Source organism: Vicugna pacos, chromosome 10, assembly GCF_048564905.1.
Source record: "Vicugna pacos chromosome 10, VicPac4, whole genome shotgun sequence".
Lineage (NCBI taxonomy): Eukaryota > Metazoa > Chordata > Mammalia > Artiodactyla > Camelidae > Vicugna > Vicugna pacos.
In genome coordinates this window covers 38566472-38582597 of record NC_132996.1, presented here as the reverse complement: position 1 = coordinate 38582597, position 16126 = coordinate 38566472, and the positions used below count along the sequence as shown (strand labels likewise).

At 31.5% G+C, this 16126-nt stretch overlaps 1 protein-coding gene across 31 annotated transcripts in view; it reads left to right on the top strand.

Annotated features, from left to right (window-relative positions):
* SOX6 (SRY-box transcription factor 6) overlaps window positions 1–16126 on the top strand; it is a 626002-nt gene that overhangs the window by 229025 nt on the left and 380851 nt on the right. The window contains exon 1 of one of the 31 annotated variants that reach the window (XM_072969587.1): window positions 13865–13881. The exons of the other annotated variants lie outside the window; for them this stretch is intronic. The gene's annotated coding sequence lies outside the window, so the exon portion shown is untranslated. Of the gene's footprint in view, window positions 1–13864; window positions 13882–16126 lie in introns of those variants that run through there. 31 annotated transcript variants of the gene reach the window in all.

Below are 16126 nucleotides of genomic sequence, written 5' to 3'. Positions count from 1 at the left end.
TTGAGGTAGTGAAGGCCTTGTTATTAGAAGGAACTGGGGAGAAAATTTAAAATGTTGTGTTACAGCAAGTTGTTTCAATACTAACATTTATAAGAAGATGTCCTCTATGTGTTAACTGGCTAAGACAAGGATGTGAGTCAACATAACAAAGATATATTCTTCTTATATTTAGTCAAGGATGAACTTCATGAAGGCCAGGTTTACTTTCTGGGTTGCTCAGCCATACTTACTCTAGTATGTGAATGAAAAAATTGGTGGATTTTTATCTGTACCATTTGTTACCTGGAATTATCCCAAGTAAGACCTTTAGACTTCACCAGCTATTTCCAAACCTCAAAAGAATTGGTGTAAGAGACCAGAATTGTATTATAAGGAGAAAAAGGAGAAATCAGTTTGTTTTTCCATTGGGTCCAGATCTGGAGAGGAAGAATTTAATCTGAGTTAGGGAGAACAGATTTGAAAATAACACTAAATCCACTTAATTTTTAAGTGGATTTTAACCTTTAAAAAGTTCCTGAGCTTCTGGCACATTAAAAGATAAAAAGTCACATTTTTAAGCACCTTAGAGATTTCCTGTTATTTCAGTTTCTCCTTATTGAGGTAACACTTACATTTTAAACAATTAAAATATTTAAAAATTACAGAAGTAATATACAAATACATCCTTGTTGTAGAGTAGTGCTGACATATACCAGGAAATCATTAAATATTACTTGAATGAATAATTATAAAAAAAAGTGAAAGAAATTTTCTTTAATGTCTCTCCCCTTCCTAAATTCTACTTATCTTCCCAAATATAACTATTATTTTCAATCTGGTTTATATCCTTCCAGACCTCTCTCTATGTAATAATATACAAATATACACAATTATATAGAAATAAACAATTTTATTTTGTGTGAGGGTATCACCCCTTTTACATATATTGCTTTATTCTTAACATATCCTTTTTCATTAATATTATGACTTAAACCTCTGTAAATTTATATAGCTTTACTTTATTTTCTTCTGTGTAGTATTTTATACTATGTATGTGCCATTGTTATATTGATAGACATCTAAATTCTGATTTAAGTATTTTCAGTTGAAATTTCAGGTATTAAAAACCCAAGGGATGGCAAAATGTGACTATATTCTTTTAAACTATATAAAATGGACATAGGAAGTTTCAACCTGGTGGAATTATGAGAATTAAGGGCATTGTAGGCAAAAGAATAGACTGTGTAAAGACATGACTGAAAAAGCATGGTATCATTTACTTCTTCATTAAGGCAATCCAAGAAGTCTTTATTATCAGCGGATAATTGGTAGTGAGAAAAGTCCGCTTTAAATTAATCCATTTAAAATTGAATAAGGATAACAACTACAAACTCTGGACGTAACATGAAAAGCAACTATCTAAAGATACTGGATAGCAACCCAAAGCAGGCTGTCTTGAGAGGAGATGACACTTGAAAGAAGGGAAGTAGGGGAGATACTGGGTAAATTTGACATTTTCAAGATTTCCGTATAAGGCAGGCCTTAGTCTATAAAACTCCAATAGAAAAACCATTAGTTTTTCTGGTCTAGAGAATGGGGAGTGCAGACTTTGGGGCAACCGTAGCTGCTGGGAAGTGAGGACGTATCCTGGAAAAGAAAGAGTCACAGAAACAGAGTTCCACATTCTGTATGTAAACTTTGCTGCAATCTCTGACTGATCCCCAAACCATGCATGCTCAGCACAGGCTTTAAGCAGCCCACATAAGGCTAAAAGAACTAAACACATATTTGAACTGCTGAGCACTGTAGGTGAGACAGAATATGCAGTTTAAGTCTAAGTGAGTGAACTCTTTGCTTAAACAAACAAAAAATGACAGTCTTTAGAGCACTATGAAAAAATTCAGAGTCTCTATGACATAATGATCATGATGTCTAAAATATAATCCCAAATTACTCAACAAATATAGAATCAGGAAAATGTGAAAAAAAATTAGGGCGTTTCAGCAGAGAGAGAGAAATTACAAAAACTGAGTGGGAACTAAAAACTGAAAAAAATGACATCTGAAATAAGAAAATAACTTGATGGGCTGTTTAGTATAATGAAGATGACAGAGAGAAAAACTTAGTCCCAGAAAAAAAATAATGTTATGGCAGAAAAAAAGATGCTTGAAGAAAGTTGTTCCAAATTTCCCAAATTTGGTGAGATATAAATTTACAGATTTAAGAAATTCAGTGAACTTCAAGCAGGATAAATGCAAAGAAAAGTACAACTAGGCACATTAAAATAAATTGTTGAAAACAAGACAGATGTGTAGATAAAAGCTGTTTTTTTTTTGGTAAAGACCAATAAAAAAGAGAATGTAACTTACAAAGATTAGGAATGAAGGAGAAATTATCAGCACAGAATTTATAGAGATTAAGCAGACAATAAAGGAATGTTGTGAATATCGTATCAGAAATGCAGACATACCTTGGAAATATTGCAGGTTTAGTTTCAGATCACTGCAATAAAGTGAATATCACAATAGAGTCAAATTTTTTGGTTTCCCAGTGCATATAAAAGTTATATTTACACTCTATTGTAGTCCATTAAGTGTGCAATTGTGTTAAAAATACCTTATTGCTAAAAAATACTAACCATCATCTGACAATGCGGGGTTGCCTCAAAACATCAATTGGTAGAAAACACAGTATCTGCAAAATGTGATAAAGTGAAGTAGAATAAAATGAGGTATGCCTGTACTACTTAGAAGAAATGGGTAAATTCCTAAAAAAATACGACTTACTAAAAATTGACACAGGATGAAACAGAAAACCTAAATAACGTTTTATCTATAAAAGACATTGAATTTTTAAATTTTCATTTTTTTATTGAAGTATGGTTGATTTACAACGTTGTGTTAGTATCAGGTGTGCAGCAAAGTGATTTAGTTACATATACATCTATTCTTTTTCAGATTCTTTTCCATTATAAATTATTACAGGATATTGACTATAGGTCCCTGTGCTATACAGTAGGTACTTGTTGGTTATCTGTTTTATATGTTGTAGTGTGTGTGTGTTAATCCCAAATTCCTAATTTGTCCCTCCCCCTGACTTTCCCTGTTGGTAACCATAAGTTTGTTTTCTAGGATATTGAATTTTTTAATTAAAAAATAAAGCTTTTTATAAAGAAAGCTATGGGCCAAAATTGTCTCACTGGGAAATTCTATCAAAAAGTTAAGAAATAACACCAATTGTATATTAACTCTTTCAAAAATAAAGGAAGGAGGAATAATTCCTACCTCACAAGGCTAGCATAACCCTAATACCAAACCTGAGAAACATTACAAAAAAGGAAAATTTTAGACCAATATCCTTTATGATCATAGATGCAAAAATTCATAATAATACATCAGCAGATTAAATACAGCAATATGTAAAAAAGAATAATATATCATGAAAGTAGGGATTAGGCCAGGAATGCAAGGTTGATTTAGCATTTGGAAAATCTCATCATTCTAACAGAATAAATGAGAAATATCATATGATCATTTTAATAGATATAGGAAAAGTATTTGATAACAACCATTTATAATTAATTCCCAGCAAACTGGGAATCAAAAATAATTTCCTTAAACCTGAAAAGGGCATCTATGAAAAATCTACAACTAACATCATGTTCAATGATGAAATATTGAATGCATTCTTTCCACAATGGAAAACAAGATAATATCCATGCTCATGCATCCTGTATGACATTGTATTGGAGGTTCTAACCATTGTAATGAGGGAAGAAATGGAAACAGTATAAAACTATGAGAGGAAAAAAGCAGAACTGTCTCTATCTGCACCTTTGGCAAGGTCACATGATACAAAGCCTTTATATTTTAATATACTAATGGAGGGGTATTAAAATTTCATGTCTACCATGAAAATTTTATTTTGACTTAATATTAGATTAATAAACATAAGTTTACATAATTGGTAGCATTTTATTTGTATTTGTAACTGTGCATTAATTCTTAGAAAAATGAGTCAACTGCATGTTTCTTAAGAGTAACTTTTCAGGTCAAATATTGTGATAACATGATCACTTTTGACACTAGTACCATTTTTGCAGAGAAATTTTTCGAAGGACTTTGGTTAATTTTTTATATTCAAATCATTCTCTTTTGAATAATCTGCCTTACCAACTATTGTTCCTGCCAGTTTTTGGTTCCTCAATTTCTATGTTGGCTAACTGCAAATTCTTGATTTGTCAATAATTTGAGTTGTTCTTCAACTTTATATTTCTCATGAGTCCTGCTTCTTTTAGAAGACTTGCAGTTTCACTTTGAAGTCATTTTACATTTTTATTTTGAATATTATTTATAATATTCCACAATGCAGTATCTATCAATCAGCTAGCCTTATCCTGAAACTTGACTGAAAAAAAGTATCTGATAATTTTAAAAAGCATTCCTATTTTTAGCCTGCACTTCAACCAATTAAATCAATCTTTGGGAATGGGACCCAGGCATCAATATTGTTTAAAGGCTCCATGTGACTACATTATGCAGACAAATTTGAAGCCACTGGGCAGTGATTATCAAAGATACAAAGAAATTTATCTAAATGTTAGATTAATCTGCGAGAGATACTTGAGTGAAGACTGATTTTATAAATGTCAAATTCCTTAGTGAATATTTTTGTATTTTGGTATGTTTCACTTCCTATGTAATTTTGGAGATTCACATAATGAATATTTGGGTAATAAGAGAATCTTCTATATCCATTGAATGCAAAGTATGTATGAGATAGGACTATAGTAGTGAACTGAAATGTATGTTGCCCCTTTTTCTGAGAGTTTACAACCCAAAGAAGAGAAAGACATTAAATAAATATTTAATTATAAGATACTAAATACTATGAAGGGAAAGGGAGACTTAACTTGGACTTGGGATCAAGGATGGTGACTCAGCATTAGTGATATTAAAGCTGAGACCTAAAAGATGAGTAAGACATAATTTGGTGAAGTGAAGACATAAGAGGGAACACACTTTTTGGAAGGCCATAAATTGAGAAGAAGCTTGCAAGCGCTAGAAACAGAAATCAAGTGAAGATGACTAAGAACAATCAACAGAGAATAAAGACGATCAAGGCCTTAAGTTGCTAAGTGTGAGTGTGTGTGCGTAGATAAGATTAGAAAGATGGTTTGCAATCTGATATTAATAGGTCTTGTATCCAGACCAAGTAATTTGGAGGTAATCTGTAAGTTATGAGGAAATAACAAGGTTTTTAAGCAGGAGATTGACATGATGAGATTTTATGTTTTAGGACCACAATTCAGGTAGCAAAGAAAGATTCTTCAGTGTGGTGTCCTCAACTAAGAAAAGTAAGCTTTTCTTCGTTTTACTTTTTCTGAATTGCAATACAATCATTAAAGTAGAGTGGATTTCTCCTCCAGCTTGCATTATTATCCCATTCCCCAAGCTAAATGCAAAGCCACGTATATGAAGGGAAAAAAATGAAACTCTGCTAGCATTGCTCAAGAGCCATATGTATATGGCTATGCAGAATCTTCCTATGAGTTTTTGAGTTTGCCAAAGACAGCTTTGAATTAAGGCCAGGAACTTGAGAGCCATACTCAAGGGACTGACCCCAGAGAAAGTATAGCTCTAGCAACCACAGATCTCTGAAGGTACTAAAGTGACCAAAGACAATGAATTTGATAATAACAAACATGTAACTCTCCTTTTAGTTTTAATGACTACTATCTAGTAGGACAAAGTGGGAGAGAAAAAAAAGAAAATTTTAATTAAATAATGTTTTACATATTTTTTCTTTTAGACTCAATTTTGTCACAAATGATATAGCAATTGCCTAGGATTTCCACATTTTAATTAATTCAAAAGAGCAGAAAATGAATCAGAATCAGAAACTTATTTATTATGCCCTTCTTTCCTTTAAGAACCATGAAAAACTCAGTGTCTCTTTTCCTCACAGGAGTTTGCATTTCTGAGAATTGGGTTTATCCAGTTTTAAAACAGATTAAAATATACCCCCAAGCATATTAATAAAGGAAAGATATTTGTCTTATTTTTCTTTACCTATGTGTTTATTGAAAGTAAACAGTGATGGAAATTGTATTTATTTGTATATTTAAGTGACGGAAATAAGACATGAAAACAATGACACTAATTGTAAAAATGCACCAAAAGAGCATTTTTATTTATTATCTAAAGGTAAAATGCCCTTAAGAAAACAATTTACAGTCGTGATTTAGACTTACCTTCCTTTTATTACAAAATATAAATGCCTCTAATATTAATGGTGTCTTTTGCCTTTAGGCCACTAACAGTTGAAGTCCAAGAGAAGAAATGGAATAGTCACATTTGTATCAGCTAAAATGCCAATTAGATCTCAAGATACCAAGTTTTAGGGGAAATTATGGAAAGGGGGAATTGAATACTAATTGGAATTGGGAAGCATATGATCTAAATTCTAATTCTGACTGTGCCACAGATTAACTGTGCGATTGTGTTTCATTTAGTCTCAAATCTGTGCTAGTGCCATTCTATGACTATTACCAATACTTAAGGTAATTGAGAGTTTTTAGTGTCCCAGTACTTTGTGCCTGTTTATTCTTCTAACTTTGTCTCTTTTAAAATTAAAGTTTTAGTTAGTAAAGAAACAGGAAGATGTTTTATATTTCTGGGAAGAAGCATTTTTTCTAAATGAAAAAGTCCCCTGCTGTTTGTAGTGCTCTCTGGCATGTTCTCTAATTGTACGTGGTATTCAGTGGGACAGTTTCAAAGAAAGACACACATTCTAGATCATAAAGAAAAACATTCTGTCATAGATTCATTTCTGATATTTTAATTTTATTTTTGTGCTGCCACTTTTTCTTTCTCATCTGTGCAGAGTCAGTGATTGCTCAGTAACAGCTAAATTGTCTGGAGCATTCTAATTTCTATTTTAGAAGGTAAAAAAGTACATTTCACTTAAGACTATCCTTCTTGAAATTTCTCTATTTTATCAGTTTATTTTGCTCTTCCCTTAGAGTTGTTTGAACATTTTTTACACTAAGAATGAGGGTGTGTCAGAATTGTTGCAAGCAAAGATAGAGGTAATCACATGTGGTTCTTGTTTTAAGCTTTGTCTTGATATTGCCTGTTATTTAAGATAGCACATCTAAGGTGAATCTACTTTTAGAATTTTTTCTTTCTCAAAAGAATTTATTATGCAACATTTAATCAATTTTTTCACAATAGTTACACTTTTCTAACACTTTTATTGTCCAGGGATCAATTTGGCTATTTGAACAAAGAATTAAGAATGAGTTAATCCCTCTATTATACATTCATGTATTTCTTAGATTTCTAAAGACTGCCTCTTTAAGAACCAACATTATTTTTATAATTTACCTAGACAGTCTGATTTCCTAAATAGTTTATTGCTTAGAAAATACAGAAAAATTGAAGAAGAGGATATTTAAAATCACCCGTAATTCCATTACAAGATAACCCTTGTTAAAATTTTGGTGTAATATATATATAGTTGAGGTTGTATCATGTCCAGTTTTAAATTATAATTTTAAATTTTAATTACTTAGCACCTTGTATTGATGGCTTTGAATCTTCATGAAAAATATCTGATTCCTGAGTTGCTCCTTGAGTTGATGGTCTGCTAAGTCTACTTATCTCTATATTGAGTGGCATCCAAACTGCTGTGCTTTTTGAGTTCTGGTGTCTGCTTTGGGTTTTCTGTCTTTGCCTTTGTTTCCAGACTATAAACTGCCATTGCTTAGTAATTAGTGTTTTGCCTCCAGTAATATCATACTCCTATGAGCTCTGCTATTTCTATTTGGCTATGGGCTGTTAAATTAGATGAGAAGTGAGGGAAATTAGAATTTTACAGAATTCCTTTTAGTTGTATGGCACTAATACAGGTGCTTTCTATTTAAACTAAACTTTTCTATTTAATTTTCACAGTCAGTCCTCAGATTGTTGTTAGTTCAGTTTTCTTAGATAACAGAGAATCATTTATTGAGCACTTACTATATGTGAGGCACTGTGCTAAGAAGTTTCCATATACTATGTTAATTGGGCTTACCATGCAACTCTAGTGAGATGGACTGTTTTACAGATAAAAATACCTAGATTCAGAGAAGTTGAACATCTTGCCCAAGATCTAATACTAGTAAGTAGTAGAATCGGGATTTGAATCCAGGTGTACCCCTCAAATAATGAAAAGTACTATAATTATATCTGAAGTAAAAGTAGATTCTGAGTTCAGGAATTCTCCTTTAATAAAAGTAAATGAGACATTTGTTTTGGGTTTTGCCTTCTTTCTAATTTTCCTGATTGTGCTGTTATAAGGGTGTTGCTGTATAAGGGATCTATGGAGAACTATAGGTGTTTAAAAATTCAATATTCAGGCCAAAATAATACTGAAAGAATGAAGTTAAAAAAGTCTACCAAGGAAGGAGCAATTCTTATTAGTGTTAAATATGCTTGTCTTTCATAATTCTTAGAATCATGAGTGTATTGTCTGCTAAATTTCCTTTATCAAAAGACGCTGATTTATGGATTTACATAGAAGTTAATAGAATAATTAGCCAAAACACCATTGTGTTGATTGTCCATAGCTATATTTCTTGGGGAAACAGGTTTTAATCTCAATGCATATTTCTGATTATATGTGAAATGAAGGAATAATGTAAAGGAAAATGCTTCTTTAGATTATTTTATGGTGGTTCAGACGTTGAGTGGTGACGAACTTGGTCTTTAGAATTTGTCTGCCTAGATTCAGATCCTGACTCAACCTTTACTGGTATAATCTTGGACAAGTTAATTTCTATGTGCCTAGTTTCTCATCTGTAAAATGAGGAGTGTGATAATAATATCCACATAATAATACCTACTCCTATATGGATTGTTTGCCTTGTGGACTAAAGTTGATAAATGTAAAATAATTACAATAATGCTTATTGCAGAATAAGTGCTTTACAAATGTTACTATTATTTTAATTTGAATTTTTAACTGTTTTTCAATTCTCTGTGTTCTATAAAAACTAACAATCTTAAGTCTTTGCCTATCAAAATAGTATATTTTTTACTTCACAAATAACCTAAGTAGTATCTTCCATTATTCCCTCTCTCCTTCCTTAAGGCTAGCCTGAAGTTGACAATGACTTCACAATGAACTCTGTAACTTCATTTTAGGTCAGATCTTAGACCTAAGCACAGAAACATCCAAAGTTACAGTATTTTATTAAAAATGGGCACAAGCTGCATGGGAGGTATCAAATATGGCATCTCTTTACCTTCAGATAATTTCCCTGCAGGTTGAGAAATGTTTACTGCTATTTGAAAATATGATACATTAGGCAAATAGGTTAACAGTGAAGTACACAGCTGATTTGAGTGTTGAAATTGGTATCCTATAAGAGAGGACTCCTTGTTTATGTGCTATTTTATTATTGAAAGAAAGTTGCAGACGGCAATTTACTCTTTAACCTCCCTACTATGGTGTACATGTGCAAGAGAAAGATAAAAGCTATGTTTCCTTCGTGGAAGGGTGTGGGGTTAGAAGATGATTTCAAATTAGACATAATGACAGCAATAGAGGCTTCCAATGAAGATACTGTGGCCACCAAAGGACAAAGGGGAGAAGCTAATTTCTGAAGCTGAGGTACTTGATTAAACATTTAGATTGTTCTTTATGTGTACAGGTGGCAGGTATGTTATTGTTTATAAGCTGATGAGACAGTGTGTTTGACAAAGGTGGTTTATTTGATGATTTGATGATGTTGGGAGGGAAGCAATCCTGAGATATTCAGAAAACTTGTAACAAGTCAAAAAAATATAACAAGTCAAAAAAATATTTTGATAGGCAAAGACTTGCTTTTTAAGGCTTTTGCTTTTTTTAAAAAAATAATGGTTAACTGTGAGAATTGGCTTATAAAGGTGGTTTTTTTTTTTATATAGTAAGATTGACTTAGAGAAAAAATTACCAAACTTTGATTAGACTGTCTAATACTTTCTTTTATTACCTTAACAAACTTTTTTTTTTTTTGGAAATAGCTTACAACTTTGTCAGGTGATTTCATATTTAAATGTTTATTTTTAAAGTCTGGTGTTGTACCCTGTGTGTGCCTCTGTGTGTGTGTTTGTGTATGTGTGTGTATTTGGATTGGAGGAGGAAATGGGGAGGAAGGTGAAATTTTTTTAAGGAAGATGGAAGATCAGTAAAAGTTGATTTAAGGGACCGGAGTTTTATAATGAAAAAGAAAATTTCAAGCATGTTTTCTCCCTTAGCAAGAAAAATGAAACAGACTATATTATCCATATTTCCATGAAGAATGTATATAAATATCATATGCAAAATTACAAAAAATAAGTCAACTTTCTAAGAAATGGAAGAAAATATATGACAATAAAATTGTAGCAAAGGTAAAGAGAAGATTTTTTTGAACATAATTTAAATATAGTGTCCAGTGGGGATAAAATTTTAACAGAATAGGCTGGGTCATTTATAGATTACAACACTGAATTTTCTCAATGTTACAAAGTGTTGATTTTGATAAAGAATTTGTTGATGCTATATCAGTTTGTCCATGTGGAGAAGTGCTGCTGGGTGATTAGTAAGACTTGGGGCTCATGGCCAAAATTCAGAATTTGGTTCTCAGTTCTTCTGGCCTTCTGAAAATAGGAAAAAGCTAGTAAGTTTTCTTGAGTCTTGATTCCCTATGAAAGAAATTCTTCATTATGAAAGGTGTCTGGTTTTTTCTCTTTCTTCATCTTCCTTCCTTCCTTTCTTTTTTTGGAGATTCTCTTCTTGTCTCATGTTGTCACTATCTTCATCTATGTTTAATTAAGTAGGTACTAATTTTGGAGGTACTTCAGGGTTTATATTAGCTTAGTCATATGAAAATTCTTCACATTTCTATCAATTTTTGCTGTAATTTTAAAGCCAAATGGTGTAATTTTTTTTACTATAAGTCTAAAACTAAGGAATCTAAAATTTGATGAAATTAATTGATTTGCTCAAGATCACATATTTAGGAATCCAGGTCAGGACTTTTGGTAAGCTACACTGCAAAACAAATGATTCTTGTTCACTTTTTTCATTTTGCCGTATTGATGACCAGTGTCAGCATATTTGTTTTTAATCAAATGTTTAACCATGTGTAACTATCTTATTTTACAATATCTAGCTATCCATGAATAGATGGACATGTATCAAAGGATTTATCTAATTGCTTTGTAGGACTTATTTGCAGCTTGATATAGGACATTTAAAGGGTTTCATAATTTTAACTAAAATTTCTAATCGAATAGGATATACTGATACATTTATGAGATTTGTTTTTCAAAGAAAAACTGTCGCATATTTTTGTGTCTGTTTTGACAATAAGAAGGTATATGTTATTTTTTTTTCCTTTCCATATATTGTAGGCTTGTTCAACAATTAGAACAGATTTGGAGGAAAGGGTAAAATACAGTCTTTCTCATTTGTTTATTTTTCTGATTAAAAAAAAAAAACCAAACTGTGGTTATTGGAGAAATTTGGAAAATATAAAAAAGAAACTAAAAAAACCCTTCCATAATGACATCTAGAGATGCCTCAAAAATGCTTTTACTGATTGTGTCCTGCAAGTTTTTCTACTTAGATACATATTTTTTTAAAAAGAAAAATGGTATCTTACTGTACATGCTGTTTTGTAAGCTACTTTGTAAAAGCTAACACTTAGTGATGATTTTCCCCCATGTTATTAAATATTCTCCTGCATACCTGTTCTTTTTAAAATGAACTTTATTATTTACTACAAAAGTAACAGATACTGCATATAAGAAATTTAGGAAACATATAAAAATAAAAAGAAAAAACTACATTCTCATTGTTCAGATACAGTCATTATAGTATCAAGGTGTATGTACATCCAGTATTAAAATTTTATGTTTCTCTCTCTCAAGTTTTTATCTATATTCTTTTTTAAACAAAAATGGAATCATATGGTAACAAATGCTTTATAATCTGCTTTTTGATTTAGCAATATATCACATCATTTATATTTTCCTATGATAGCACTGTTATTTTACATCACTATTTTTAATGATTGCCTACTATTCTGTTGTGAACATTTCATAGTTAACTGATTGTCTATAGTTAAGGTATTTTTGATTTTCTACCATTATTAACAACATTGTAATAAAGTCTTTTGTAGCTCAATCTTTGCATACATCTCTGATGATTTCTTTAGTTCAAATTCTTAGAAATGAATTGTGGGTCACTCACTTTTTCCCCTCATTAAAAAAAAAACTGAAGGATAGTCAGTTTACAATGTGTCAATTTCTGATAAGTTGAGGTAATTACTTTTTAAAGGCGTTTGATTCATATTGCCAAATTGCTTCCCAGAAAAGTTGAACCAGTTTACTTTTACCAGCAGTACTCATCTTTCCACATCCATGCTTACATATATTTTTATTGTCAATATTTCAAACCGTTGCCAATATGACATGTAGAAAATGGCAGCATATTTTTAGTATAATGGTATTTCTTTGATTAGTAGTGAAATGGAATATTTCTTTGTTTATTGTTCATTTGCATTTTATTTTCTTTTTTAAAAATAAATGCCTTACTTGTATCTTTTGAGAAGTAGAATTGATTTTGGAGTCAGACTGTTGGCGACAGAGTTTGAATCGTGGCTTTACCACCACTACTTATCAGTTCTGTAACCTTGGGTATTTACTTAGTCTCTCGATGCCTCAGTTTTCTTATCTGTAGAAGCTTCCCATATGTCATAGGGTTGTTGCAAGGATCAAATGAATGAAAATATATCAAATATTTAGAATAGTCCAGCACAAATTAATGCACATTATTATAATGAGCAATTAATTCTTAATGATTTGGTAAGAGGTCTTTACGTGCTAAAAATATTAATCCTTTATCATATATAATGCAGATTTTTTTCCAGCTTTGTCATTTTCTCTTTCAATTAAAGTTTTTAAAAAATCAGTGCTCTCTCATCAAATTTACAGTTTTATTTTTCTCTTTTTGAATTTCTGTCTTTGGTGTCATTTTTAGAAATGTTGTTCCCACCCAACATTATGTAAATATTAACATGTATTTTATTGTAGCATTATCATGTTTTCTTACATTTAATTTTAAAATCTATCTCGAATTTGTTTTCTTGTGTGATATGATATTAGGATATAAATAACCAATTGTCCCAAAAGTATTAGTCATATAATCCACCTTTAAAATGCTACAATTATCATAGACTAAATTCTTAGAGATATTTGGGTCCATTTTAACTTCCATTATTAATAATCAATCTGGCCAGTCATTTGAAACACTTTTAATTAGTGATATTTTACATTTTTTAATTGTATTATGTTTCTTTTAAAAATTATCTCTATTATTCTCAAGCATTTGTTTTTCCAGGTGAACTTTAGAATAACTTTATCATTTTTTCTTCCATTCACCAAAAAAATCTATTTGTGATTTTTAAAAAAAATATGCTAAATTCATAAAACAGTTTAGGATCATATGATTTTTTAAAATGATACGTTGTATTTTAGTTTAAGTATACATTTTAAATTTAACCCACTGTGCTTAGCATATAGTAGGCACTCAACACAAATGGTTGAATAAATATTAAATGTGTTTATAGTAACTGTGGAAAACTTAGGTGGTTTTCATTTTTCTCTATCATAAGCAGTACTTCAATGAACGTATTTAACATATAAATCTTTGAATGCCGCCATGATTACTTCTGTGGAATAAATTTCTAGACATCTAAAATCTAGTTCAAAGAGTATTTTTAATGATTTTGGTATTCTGCCAAATTGCCTTCCAGAAAGGATGCACCAATTTGTACTCCCCTCAGCAGTTTGAACTGTACTGCCATGATCAGCTTCTTCCTTCCTCATTGTAAGGTGCAACACCAATTTCTAATAAGTTTAAAATTAGTATTTCATGGTAAAAGAAACGGTTTTACTTTTTAGATGCTTGTTTATATTTTCTGAGTGAAAGGAGAGGCACATTAAACTTGCTAAATTTAGAGTACATTATATGTCTCCTATGTCTCTTTCTCTGTTAGATATTAATACATGTCTTCTCTGTATAGGATACTAAAACAACCAATGTAGATGCAGTTCATGTGCTTGGGCAGAGTCATATGTGCAAGGAACCAAATTAATACTACTACTACTACTACTAATAATAATAATAATGCAGGTAATATTATTTTAGGATAGTGTCAAGTGGCTTTTCTCCTCTATTTTAATTTGTATTTCTTCTTTCTTTATACTGTGAAATCAGTTCTTCTCTTCTGATGAAAAGAAATTCTGTTTACTTAGTTTTAGTGTTTATCCAATTTTAGCTCTTTTAATAGTACCAGCGTATTTTCACCATTACCTTGCACGAACAGCCTTACTCCTTCTATGACAGACTGCACATTTTGTTGGAGGAAAAAAAATCATGTTTTGTTCTTGCATACCAGGGAACTGAGATTTAAACAAGAAAGTAAACTACAATTACAGTTTTGAGTAATTGGATGGAAAGAATCTAATAAGCAAAGGGCTTTACCCTGGTTCCTTTAATTTTTATTGATCTATTTATTTACTTTCCATTCTTCCTCTTTGTCTCCCTCCATGCAGTACACATACCACAAGAAGAGGGTAAGGTTCAATTGTGATAGTATAGTTATTACTACTCTATTTTAAAAGGTGAAGTTCTCTTTTCTTAGAAACAAATACCAGAAACTTAAATATTTCTGTAATTATAACTTCTTTTCTGTAAAAGTTTCTTTGTAGATTAAGTGATTTTAGTTTTCTAAAAACTAGTACTCCTTGATATTTTTTTTCTTTTTCTCTCCTTTTCTTTTTCCTACCCTCTCTCCATTTCTTTCCCCATCCACCCCTCCCTGTGTCCTCCCTCCCCTCCGCCCTCCCTTTTTTCTGCCAGGGTTAAGTTTAGTCAGTGTTAAAGAGGTACACCTGTCAGTTCTGAAGTCTGAAATATTCCATCAGTAGCGCCTAAGTTTTCCCCATTTTCAGCAGTTGCCTGGGGAGATTTAAGTTGCTCTGTGCTCAGTCTACAGAATGTAGTCACAGGCTTCAGTGATGATTATGAAGAATTTTTCCCTTATTTTCTTCACTTTTACCTCATCGAGATCGTATGAAACTCTTACCCTTATAGCAAGAGTGCTATGATTTTAAAACCCAATTTCCTCAAGTTTTTCCATATTCCCATCATTTGATATGAGGTTTTAACCATTTAAAAGCAAGAGTGCAGAGGAAGTGGGTGAAGAATTCCACTCATAATTATAGCTAACTGTATCAAACATGCATGGATTATGTCTTAAGCATTAAGTCCACCAGTTTTCTAATCCTGGGATGACTTTCCCTTGACATCCAGCATACTTCTCCTTCCCTGTTCAACTCCCGTCTCTACTCTCATCCCTTGCCAGTTTTGGGGGGATTTCTAGTTTATTTTAATATTGACCTTAAATCAATCTAATTCAGAAGGTATAGATCCAGTAGGAAAAAACCACATTACATATGCCAGAACTATACATAAATTACTTTTGATTAACCAAATTGTTTCCCAAACATCCTGTTTGTATGAGATCTACAATTGCCTGTACTACTATAATCATATGTTATTCAACAGAGAAGTATGCAACTATAGATTTTTAGTGAGTTCTTTAGGACCAGAGCCATTTCTTGTGTTTTTTCTATATAACACTTGCTGCTTTGACATTTGGAGAACTGTTCTATAGCCTCAATTCTCTTTGCTACTAATTAGCAACTAGTTACTTGATTGAGTAAGTTGTTTAAACTTTCTAAGCCTTAATTTCCTTTTGGTTGTAACAGTCTCTTGTTCAATGATCAAAATATCTAGTCTCAGCTGAAGAGTTTAGGTTTGATGAGTAGAAATATCATTACTCTGTTTTAGAATGTGTATAACTTCTGTGTGAGTGAGTAGACTGAAAAAAACAATTGGTGTGGACTAGTAAAGTTTGAGAAGGGTTTAAGAAGTGTTAGTTAATAATAGTGAGCTTTTGAGATTTCTTTTTTAAGTGGATGAAATTGTAACTGTTTTCTCGCATAAGACCTATGGCAGTAGTCACTTTTTGGTTAGATAACCCTTTGATTTTTAAAAATTTAGCATT